Source organism: Rhinopithecus roxellana, chromosome 13, assembly GCF_007565055.1.
Source record: "Rhinopithecus roxellana isolate Shanxi Qingling chromosome 13, ASM756505v1, whole genome shotgun sequence".
Lineage (NCBI taxonomy): Eukaryota > Metazoa > Chordata > Mammalia > Primates > Cercopithecidae > Rhinopithecus > Rhinopithecus roxellana.
The window spans coordinates 103,445,273-103,457,874 of NC_044561.1; positions in this window are offsets into that span (position 1 = coordinate 103,445,273).

The window sequence follows — 12,602 nt, forward strand, 5'->3', positions numbered from 1 at the left end:
TCTTGCTCTGTTGCCCAGGCAGGAGTGCAGTGGCCGTGATCTCGGCTCACTGCAAGCTCCGCCTCCCGGGTTTACGCCATTCTCCCACCTCAGCCTCCCAAGTAGCTGGGACTACAGGCGCCCGCCACCTCGCCTGGCTAATTTTTTGTATTTTTTTTTTTTTAGTAGAGACGGGGTTTCACCGTGTTAGCCAGGATAATCTCGATCTCCTGACCTCCTGATCCGCCCGTTTCGGCCTCCCAAAGTGCTGGGATTACAGGCGTGAGCCACTGCGCCCGGCCTAAAAAATATTTAATTATTTTCTCCTCTCAGCTCTATCTTCCTTTCTTTGAACTTCCTTTCATTTTATTTTGTTATTGTTTTCTAACTTATTATTTGTGTTGTTATCTTATAAATTTTCAGCTTTTCTTCAGTATAGCCAAGTGGGTAAGACTCTAATTTTCCCTTTATATGCAGCTTTAGCGGGACTTCATAAGTTTTGATTTGTAGTGTTTCATTATCATAATCATTCACTTAAAAATAAACACTTTTCGATTTCCACTGTGTCATCTTTTCTACGTATGAATTAATTTGAACCTTACTAGTCACAGTGTGGTGGAAAGACCAGCAGCATCAACACTTCTGGAGAGCTTGTCAGAAATGCAGGATTTCAATCCATCTCAGAATGAGTCAGTCAAAATCTGCGTATTAGGAAGACCCTCAGATGATTTGTATGCACTTTAACATCTGAGAAACACTGGTTGAGAAATGTGTTTCTTATCTGAGCATGTGGGGAGTTTTTATTTATGAGAGAACTTCAAAAAGGTTGTGGAAGATGACACTAAAAGATAAAAATATAAAGATATAAACTTTATTTCTCAACATAAGCTCCATCAAGTTCAAGACACTTTTGTAAGCAGTGATACCAGCCACTTAGTCTATCCCTGAAGGACTGAGCCTCCTGGGAATTTAACCGCATCAATGTTCTTTAACATTATTAACTGAAGAAAAATTGGTGTCCTTTAAAGATTTTTTTTGAAGATTAGGAGATGAAGAAAAGTCAAAAGGAGCCTTACCGGGATGGCAATGTGGATGCCTAATGACTTTCCACCACAACGCTTGAAAAATTGCCCTTGTTTGACGAGAGAAATGAGTAGGAGCATTGTCATGGTGGAGAAGGACTCTCCGGTGAAGTTTTCCTGGGTATTTTTCAGCTAAAGCTTTGGCTAACTTTCTCAAAACACTCTCATAATAAGCAGATGTTATTGTTCTTTGGCCCTCCAGAAAGTCAACAAGCAAAATGCCTTATGCACCCCCCAAAATTCTTGACATGACATTTGCTCTTAACTGGTCAGCTTTTGCTTTGAATGGATCACTTCCATCTCTTTGGTTTGATTTTACTTTGTCTTCAGGGTCATACTGGTAAAGTCATATTCCAACTCTTGTCACAATGCTTTGAATAAATGCTTCAGGATCTTGATCCCACTTGTTTAAAGTTTCATTGAAACCTCTGCTCTTGTTTGTAGCTGATTTGGACACAATGGTTTTGGCACCCATCAAGTGGAAGGTTTGTTCTTCTTTAATTTTTTAGTCAGAATTCCATTAACTGAACCAATTGAGAAGACTATGATGTTGACAATTGTTTTTACTGTTAATTATCAGTCCTTTTCAACTGGGGCACGAACAAGATTAATTTTTTCCTCCCAAACTGATGTGGACAGTCTGCTGCTGATGGCTTCATTTTCAATATTATCTCATCCCTTCTTAAAATGAGTTATTCATTTGCAAACTGCTGACTGCTTTAGGGCATTGTCCTGTAAACTTTTTGTAAAGCATCGATGACGTCATCATTCTTCTACCCAAGTTTCACCATGCCTTTGATGTTTGTTCTTGCTTCAATTTTAGCAGAACTCGTGTTGCTCTGATAGGGGCTGTTTTCAGACTGATGTCTTATCTTTTTTAGTGTCTCAGACTAGATCTTGTTCAAACATTTTTTTTTTTTTTTTTTTTGAGACGGAGTCTCGCTCTGTCGCCCAGGCTGGAGTGCAGTGGCCGGATCTCAGCTCACTGCAAGCTCCGCCTCCCGGGTTCACGCCCTTCTCCTGCCTCAGCCTCCCGAGTAGCTGGGACTACAGGCGCCCGCCAGGTCGCCCGGCTAGTTTTTTGTATTTTTAGTAGAGACGGGGTTTCACCGTGTGAGCCAGGATGGTCTTGATCTCCTGACCTCGTGATCCGCCCGTCTCGGCCTCCCAAAGTGCTGGGATTACAGGCTTGAGCCACCGCGCCCGGCCTCAAACATTTTATAACCAGTTAGTAAAAGTTTTTTTGTGCAAAATATTTGAAAATCCTGCATGATTTTTTCATAATATACATTTTCTTGAACTTTTTGTTATTGATTTCCAAATAATTTCTATATTGGGGAAGGGAATAACATATGGCAATAATTTTTGATACTGAGAGGGCTTTATTGATCATTTTTTCTACTTTTTTGACATACACATTTATTGCTATAAAATTCCTTCTTAGTACTGCTTTTGCTGTATCCCATAGGTTTGGAATGTTGTACTTCCACTTTCATTTGTTTCAAGAAGTTTTTAAATTTCTGTCTTAATTTCTTCATGGACCCAATGGTCATTCAGGATCATGTTGTTTAATTTCCATGTGTTTGTATAGTGTTCAAAGTTCCTCTTGTTATTGATTTCTACTTTTATTCCACTGTGGTCATAAAAGATACTTGAGGGCCGGGCGCGGTGGCTCAAGCCTGTAATCCCAGCACTTTGGGAGGCCGAGACGGGCCGATCACGAGGTCAGGAGTTCGAGATCATCCTGGCTAACACGGTGAAACCCCGTCTCTACTAAAAAATACAAAAAGCTAGCCGGGCGAGGTGGCTGGCGCCTGTAGTCCCAGCTACTCGGGAGGCTGAGGCAGGAGAATGGCGTAAACCCGGGAGGCGGAGCTTGCAGTGAGCTGAGATCCGGCCACTGCACTCCAGCCTGGGTGACATAGCGAGACTCCGTCTCAAAAAAAAAAAAAAAAAAAAAGATACTTGATATGATTTTAATTATTTGGATTCTTTTGAGACCTGTCTTGTGGCCTAACAAGTGGTTTATCTTTGAGAATATTCCATATGATGAGGAAAATAATGTGTATTCTGTGGCTGTTGGATGAAATGTTCTATAAATGTCTGTTAGGTCTATTTGGTTTATAGTGCAGACTAAGTCTGATATTTCTTTGTGGATTTTCTGTCTTGATGACCTGTTCAATGCTGAAAGTGGGGTGTTAGTGTCCCTAACTATTATTGTTTTGGGGTCTACCTCTCTCTTTAGAACTAATAATTTTTGCTTTATATATCTGTGCTCTCTAGTGTTGGGTGCATATATATTTATAATTATCATATCCTCTTGCAAAAATTGACTCCCTTGAGGCCGGGCGCGGTGGCTCAAGCCTGTAATCCCAGCACTTTGGGAGGCCGAGACGGGCGGATCACAAGGTCAGGAGATCGAGACCATCCTGGCTAACACAGTGAAACTCCGTCTCTACTAAAAAATACAAAAAACTAGCCGGGCGAGGTGGCGGGCGCCTGTAGTCCCAGCTACTCCGGAGGCTGAGGCAGGAGAATGGCGTGAACCCGGGAGGCGGAGTTTGCAGTGAGCGGAGATCCGGCCACTGCACTCCAGCCCGGGCGACAGAGCGAGACTCCGTCTCAAAAAAAAAAAAAAAAAAAAAAAAAAAAATTGACTCCTTTATTATTATACAATGACCTTGTTTGTCTCTTTTTACAGTTTTGTCTTGAAAGCCATTTTTATCTGATATAAGTGTAATTACTTATCTTCTTTTTTGGTTTCTATTTGCATATGATTTCTTTTTTCATTCCTTTGTATTCAGTCTATGAGTTTCTTTATAGGTGAAGTGAGTTTCTTATAGGCAGCCTATAGTTGGGTGTTGCTTTTTTATCCATTCAACCACTCTGTCTTTTGATTGGAGACGTTAGTCCATTTACATCCAATGTTCTTATTAGTAGGTAAGGACTTACAACTGCCATTTAAAAATTTATCTTCTGGTTGCTTCATTGGTTCTCTTTTTCCTTCCTTCCTTCCTTCCTTCCTTCCTTCCTTCCTTCCTTCCTTCCTTCCTTCCTTCCTTCCTTCCTTCTTTCCTTCCTTCCTTCCTTCCCTCCCTCCCTCCCTTTCTTCCCTCCTTCCCTCCTCTCTCCCTCCTTTTTCCCTCTCTCCCTCTCTTCCCTCCCTTCCTCCCTCCCTCCCTTCCTCGCTTCCTTCTTTCCTCCCTCCCTCCCTCCCTTCTTTCCATCTTTCTTTGTGTAAAGTTGACTTTGTGTGGTAGTATGTTTTAATTTCTTGCATATTTGTTACAGGTTTTTGTTTTGTAGTTACCATGAACTTGCAAATAACATAACCCCTTATTTTAAACTCATGACAACTTAATTCTGATTAAAAAGAAAAGAAAAACAGACTAACAAGCAAAGAGACAACTAAAAAATTCTACACTTCATCCTCTCCTTTTTGATTTTTATTGTCTCTATATCTTTTTATACTATGTCTTAAAAAGTTGTTGTCATTATTATTTTTGATTGGTTTGTCTTTTAGTCTTTCTACTAAAGATATGAGTGGTTCATATGCCACAATTACAGTGTTAAGAGTATTTGTATTTGTCTGTGTACTTACTATCACCAGTGAGTTTATAGCTTCAGATGATTTCTTGTTGTTCGTTATTGTCCTTTTATTTCAGGTTGGAGAACGCCCATGGGCATTTCTTGTAAGACGGATCTGGTATTGATGAAATTCATCAGCTTTTGTTTGGGAGACTATTTTTCCTTCATGTTTAGAGGATAATTTTGCTGGAGATAATATTCTAGGTTGAAGGTTGGTTTTCCTTCAGCACTTTTCATATGTTTTCCCACTCCCTCCTGGCCTGTAAAGTTGCTGTTGAAAAGTCTGCTGCCAGATGTACTGGAGTTCCTTTATATGTTGTTTGCCTCTTTTCTCTTGGTGCTTTTAGGATCCTTTCTTTATATTTGATCTTTGAAAGTTTGATTATTATAAGCCTTGGGGTAGTCTTATTTGGGTTGAAACTACCTGGTGTTTTTTGGCCTTCTTGTACCTGGAGGTTTATATCTTTCTTGAGATTTGGAAGGTTGTTTGTTATTATTTCTCTGATCTTTCTACCCTGATCTCTCAAAATGTTCTATGTGCTGAGGAAAAGATCTCTCTCTTTACCCTGTTCTTTCCCTCTACATCCTCTTTAACACCAATAACTCTTGGATTTACCCTTTTAAGGCCATTTTCTACATTTTGTAGGTATACTTTATTCTTTTTTAATTCTTTTTTTGGCTTCGTGTATTTTTGGATAGCCTGTCTTCAGTTCTCACCAGTTCCTTCTTCTGCTTGATCAATTCTGCTGTCGAAAGACTCTTATGCATTTTTCACTTGGACAATTAAACTTTTCAGCTCCAGAATATCTGCTTGATTTTTAAGCAATTACTTCAATTTCGTTGTGAAACTTCCCTGATGTAATTCTGAATTCTTTCTCTGTGTTGTCTTGAAGTTTGTTGCGTTTCATCAAGACAGCTATTTTGAATTCTTGTCTAAAAAGTCGCATATCTCCATCATTCTCAGATTGGTCACTGATGCCTTATTTAGTTCATTTGATGAGGTCATATTTTGCTAGATATTCTTAACTCTTGAAGATGGTTGTTGATGTCTGGGCATTGAAGAGTTAGATGCATATTGTAGCCTTCACAATCTGGGCTTGTTTGAACCCATCCTTCTTGGGAAGGCTTTTCAGGTATTTGAAGGAGATTGAGTGTTGTGATTTGAGGCTGTGGTTATTGAAGCTATATCAGCGCTAGAGGGTGCCCTAAGCTCAGAAACACTACAACTCTCGCTGAGTCCTAGAGGAACCACCTTAGTGGACTGGGGTTAACATTTGGCCAAATTGCCTGGGTTACCAGGCAGAGTTTCTTCTTCTCTTCCCTCATTTACCCCCAAACCAAAGGAGTCTCTCTCTGTCTCTCTCTGTGCAGGGCTGCTTGGAGTTGGGGGAAGGGCAAGTCCAGTGGCCACCACAGCTGGCACTGTGCTGGGTTACTTTTGGTGCTTTACTTTACTGTGGCTGAGCTGGTTGGTACCCAAGTTGCAAGGCAAAGCCCTCTGTACTCTTCCCTCTTCTTCCCCCAAGTGGAAGGAGTCTATCCCTAAGCTGCATTGCCTAGAGTTGGGGGAGAGGTGACATAGGCAATCCTTAGCCACCACAGCTGGTTTTGCACTGAGTTGTGAGCACCCCAAGTTCACTGCCGCTGAGAAAGGTTCACACTGTAGCTTACCTGCCCCTTACAGCTCTAACTCTATTGCTTTGGGGTAGAGATATTAGACATTGTCTCCAGGATCAGATGTCTAGGATATCAGATGGAAACCGATTATTTACATTATAATGTATACAGTGTTCAAATAATTTCAGAGGCAAGCAGCAATGTTTTTAATTATAGGCATCTATTTCTCCTTAATTATTGTAGCAGATGTCCTTGCAAGTTTACTCTTTCATCCAGCATTTCATTTTTGAATAAATAGCATTCCAGCAAAAAGGAAGGAGAGAAAATTTGGTGTAGATTAGTGTCTTAAGATGAAGACAGAAGTCATTGAAGTGTGAAAAAGAGAGAAGGGAAAAGCTGCTGTCCATGAATTTCTAGTCTTTTGGAATATTGATGGAAGTTCTGGGAAAAAAATCAAAGAGATTCTACACACCTGCCCCCATTCCATATCCAAGACTAGAACTCGAAGTTATTCAGCCCCTCTTGTCCCAACATCAACCTCCCTATATATAGGGAGTTGATTAAAGAGCATTTCTTGATTAAGAAGGGATTTGGACTCCAGATTCTCCCTGTAGATACTCTCAAGGTGATTCTGTCTCATTCCCATGACCGGCAGGAGGTGATAATAAATCAGCCTTCTAAATAAGTGAAAAAAAAAAAAATGCAGCTGAGCACGATGGCTTATGCCTGTAATCCCAGCACTTTGGGAAGCCAACGCTGGTGGATCACCTGAGGTCAGGAGTTCGAGACCAGCCAGGCCAACATGATGAAACCCATCTCTACTAAAAATACAAACAATTAGCTGGGCATGGTGGTGGGCACCTGTAATCCCAGCTACTCGGGAGGCTGAAGCAGGAGAATCGCTTGAACCCAGGAGGTGGAGGTTGCAGTGAGCCAAGATTGTGCCATTGCACTTCAGCCTGGGCAACAAGAGTGAAACTCTATCTCAAAAAAAAAAAAAAAAAAGCAACAGGATTTTTGGATTTTTGCATTTCAAGGGTTCAGCATTTTGTTTTACTTCATGCAGTTTTGTCTTCTGTCTCTTACAGTTGTACTGGTGTTTCTTTTTTCTCTTAAGGATAATTTCCTTTGATTTTTTTAGGATGTGTTTTCCTTTCGCATCTCCCCCTCTTGTAGGCATTCTTCAAATTTTAGTCTCCTCAGAATGTTATTTTATAGTGATTATCTGTTATTGCTCAACATTATTAATTTTTCAGTTCATTCAGCAGATATCTATTGAACATTAGATACTATGATCAATACTATGTGTCAACTGCTGTCTATGTACAGAGGATATTGCAGTAAATAAAATGTATAAAATTCTTGACTTAATGGAGTTACTTTGCGTCTTCCCTCTATAAGAATGAGCCGTGCATCGCTATTGGTAAACAGTTTCCTCAGCCTCAGTCTTGTAATTCAGCAACCTGTTGGCTTTCTGTATCAAAATAGCTTACTTCTGCCTCAAAATATTTAAAACAGAGTAAATTTAAAATGGAGTTTTTAAAATATATATATATATATAAAATATATATATGAGGCAGAGTCTCACTATGTTGCTTAGGTTGGAGTGCGGTGGTTTTTCACAGGTGTGAACATAGTGCAGTACAGCCTTGAACTCTTGGGCTTAAGTGATCCTCCTGACTCTGCCTCCCAAGTAGCTGGGACCACAGCCGTGCACCATGGCACCTAGCATTGGATAACCTTTTATGATATTTATAATATGCTGCTTCACAACAACTAAGGTACCTAGAAAACTTGGCATAATGGTCTTGTGTTACACATAAGGAAAGTGAACCAAAGAATATAAATAGCTTTTTCAGGGCTGGGTGAATTTCCCAGAACAAATTCCAGCTCACTCTTACCCCATAGCACTCCATATCAAATGTTCTGAATAGCATGGTGCTTGTCCTCTGCAATGAGCTGTACTTCTGCTCTTCCCTTTCTGTTCTCATGACTATACCCCAAACTCAACCTATGCTTTTAAAACTTTGTGGTTGTCCATGTGAGCTTTCTTCAAAGGCTGAAGACAGCATGAACTCAGTCTTTGAAAATCCAGTGCCCTAGAACAAAGGGAATGTGGATGTGTGTGGCCCTTCCCCACATGCAACAGATAGGGAGCCCTTTTAAAATTCACAGGAGGTTTCTTCAGAACAAGTTAAAGACCTTCCTTTTTTTAAAAGCAAGGAAAAATTCAATGAAATAGGACCTTTGTTGTAGCAAATAGTAGAGATGAAAATAAAAATACAATAACATAGGGTTGGCTGGTCTTTCATGATAGCTGTATCAAGGTGGTAAAGGCAGGTTGAGACACCAGGACACTTGCTGAAATTAGAGGGGACTTTGTAGGACTAATTCAGGTTTTATCACTTAAGAGGCCTTGTCTTCTCATGGATTCTCCAGGCCTGGTTTCCACTTTAATTTACTTTAACCTTAGAACAAAATCTACTCAAGGGATTCAATAAAATTAACAATTTTTATACTTTGTCAAGTATATTCTTAGGAGTGGAGTTTAAAAAAATTACAAGTGCTTGGTGATAAAGAATCCAACTTCTAGTTACAGATTCGTGCCCCTGCTTTGATTTGTGGTAAGGCACTAGCTATTTTAGCTCCATAAAATATATGGTATGTCCAACTTGGATATTCCTGGGAGAGGCACAGCCTTGGCTTAGAGTTTATGACTCTATGGAGATCTTGGCCTTCCCCCTGGGCTGGTGAGAATGTTGTGAGCTGGACCTCTTCCTCAGTTTCCCCTTTCATCAGGATTGGAGAATGCCTGGGTCTATGGGGTTTCTTAACATGAGACTGACAAAGACAAGGACAGGGACTTTTGTGGTTGGAGAGGCACCAGAGAGGAACGAGCAGTTCTGTGCTGTGACGCAAAGAACTTTTGCTCTTGTTGACTTTTCCGTGCGCCTGGTCAGTGAGCACAAGGTAGGAGTTGCTCATATTAGATGTTCTACAAGCAACCCTGTGTCATCAAAGTCTTTCCTGACTACTCCTGGGCTCCAAACTCCACACAATAAGCACCACTGATAGAGGGCTTAGACATGAAAGACAGGAAGAAAAATACATATTCCCATCCTTGAAAAGCATGTGATGCCAGGGTTACTTATCCATTGCTGCATAATGAATTACCCCAAAATGTAGTGGCTTCAAAACAATCATCATTTGTTATTCTTTCATGGTCTCTATGGGTTAGAAATTAAGGCTTAGCAGAGATGGCTTTTCTCTGCATGGTAATGTCTGTGATGTCAGCTGGGAAGGCTCAAAGACTGGAGACTGGAATCACTGGGAGGCCCATTCACTTACATGTCTGGCAGTTGATGCTGACTGTGAGCTAGAGGCCTTGCTGTCTCCATGTGGCCTGAGCTTCCTTCTAACATGGTGGGTGGAGACAGAGGGCCAGTCAGAAGCTATTCTGCCTTGGAAATCACCTGATGTCTCTTCCACTGCATTGTACTGTTCAGGTTGGTTATAAAGATCTTCCCAGGTTCAAGTAAAAGGAGCAGTTCAAGTAAAAGGAGCACTTCTTGCTGTCAGCCACAGATTATAAGAATAGATTTGTAACTAATATTGCTAGCTGTTTTCTTTGAAATGACAAGTTCACTTTGTTAATTTTTGAGAAAATTTCTGCCAAGTATGTAAGCCTGAATAACCATACTTTTTCCATCATTCTTTCAAGTAAAAATGATGTTTCATAAAAAAGTGTCTAGTTCAGTTTAAAATCCAAATAATTAAGTGTTTTTTCTGGTGACAACCATCATAGCTTGCTATGTTGCAGAAGTGCTTTATATGTACTTTTCATTGTATTACTCAGAACATAGTGTCAAAAAGGGAAACTGAGGCATAATAAAAATGTTTAAAAGAGTTTATTTGAGAAAACAGCAATGCATGAATTGGGCAGCTCCAAACCAGAAGTGGTTCAGAGTCTTCACTTAAGAAGTGGTAAGGAAGCTGGGCACGGTGGCTCATGCCTGTAATACCGGCACCTTGGGAGGCCAAGCTGGGAGGATTGCTTGAGCCTAGGAGTTTGAAACCAGCCTGAGCAACATGATGACACCTTTCTCTCTACAAAAAAAAAAAAAAAAAGAAAGAAAAAGAATTAGCTGGGCATGATGGTGGGTGCCTGTGGTCCCAGCTACTCAGAAGGCTGAGGTGGGAGGATGGCTTGAGCCCAGGAGCTCAAGGCTGCAATGAGCCATTACCATGCCACTGCACTCCAGTCTGGGTGAAGAAGTGAGGCCCTGTCTGAATTTAAAAAAAAAAGTGGTAAGGAACACGCTTTTGTACCGTAAGTGTGGAAATAATACAAATAAAATATTTGATTGGTTATAGTCACAAAAATTGTCTTATTTGGTCTATCCTGCTGGGAAGTACCTTCTTATATAATTATGAGTTAGTTAGCTGCTTTTGATTGGTTGAGATTAAGTTCTATTTTTCTTTAATATAGGCGTTTACAAGAAATACCTCCAATTAAGTTTTGCTTATGTTTGCAAATCAAGAAAAGTTATGATCACTTAAGAGGTCTTGTCTGCTCATGAATTCTCCAGGCCTGCTTTCCTCTTTAATTTTACTTTAACCTTAGAACAAAATCTACTCAAGGGATTCAATAAAATTAATAATTTTTATACGCTGTCAAGTATATTCTTAAGAGTGGCATTTAAAAAAATTACAAGTGCTTGATGATAAAGAATCCAACTTCTAGTTACAGATTTGTGCCCCTGCTTTGATTTGGTAAGGCACTAGCTATTTTATCTGCATCAGTTTGCATTTTCAGAGCCAATGTCAATTTTGTGAAAAGGCAAAATATTATTATGAAACTAGTTATTTAAAAAATATTGTTATGAAAACAATTTGGACCTTGCAGACTCCTTCAAAGGGTTTTGGGGATACCTTGGCATATACAAACCACATGGAAGACCACTGGGTGAACACATTTAACTGATAGATATCTTGAGGAAATTTAGAGAGCTCTGAGAGGAGTTCCAAATAGAAGTTGAAAATAATGAGCAGCATTACCTTTTAGAGCTACCACTCTGACTGAAATATAGAGGCTACATCTGAGGGTGCATAGGAGTGGCAATGGAACTGGAGAGAATGGACGGGCTTTGAGTACGGAACACCCAGAACGATTGTGTGTAAAGCATGAGGGAGGGATCACAGAGGCGCTGTTCAACCTGCCTTTAATACTTTCATTTCCATTTCCTCTCAAGCTAACTCCTACTCACCTCTCAAGTCTGCTTAATTGCAACTTTTAAGGAGAGTCCCTTTAATATCCTGGACTACTGTTGATCACTTAATTTTAACCTCCTATTCATTTTATTCCTTTACCGAGTATTTATTGAGCATCTATTATGTGCCAGAAACTGTCTTAGGGGCTGGTAATAATCTATACCACAGAAAGTCCCTGCCATCATGGAGCTTAACATTCAAGTGGGTTAAAATAATGAATAAAAGCAGATATTGTTCTTGCCCTCATGGAGTTTTCCACTGAATGCTACACACAGGGAACCAAGTGGCTGCTGCTGAGTGCTTTGTGAAAACTGGAGATCATGAATTCAGGTGCACAAAATCTGCAATTGCACTAATGTGCAATTTTTTCCAGCACTGCTCATCAGCCTGAATTTGTCTGTGGGGAAGACAAGCAGTTAAAAGGATCTGGAGTTGAAATTTTCACACAGGTGGGTGCAGAAATTCTTTAAAGAATTTTAAAAATGGTATTGGGATTTGAGGATGCTGACAAGGGAGTGCTTGAAGTGATGAATCATGGGGTTGAGGCTGATAAAGAAAAGTGATGGAGGCTTTGGGAAGCTGAGGTGGGCGGATCACAAGGTCAGGAGATGGAGATCATCCTGGCTGACATGGTGAAACCCCACCTCTAATAAAAATACAAAAAAAGTTATCCAGGCGTGGTAGCGGGCGCCTGTAGTCCCAGCTACTCGGGAGACTGAGGCAGGAGAATGGCGTGAACCCAGGAGGCGGAGCTTGCAGTGAGTGGAGATCACGCCCCTGCACTACAGCCTAGGTGACAGAGCAAGACTCCGTCTCAAAAAAAAAATAAAGAAAAGAAAAGTGAAGGAGGAAGCGTATAGCTGATGCATGTTCTGTAATAACAAAATGAAGGAGCTGAAAAGGTGTGTGGGTGTGATCAGAGAAGGTGATAGGAGTTCAGAGTTCATGTGTGGAGTGGTCATTGGTGATGACATGGACAGCTCTATGGCCAGAAATCAGGAATAGAATAGCAGGTAAATTATTGACATTAAGAAGGACAATTAACTGGACATTTGTAGAATTGGG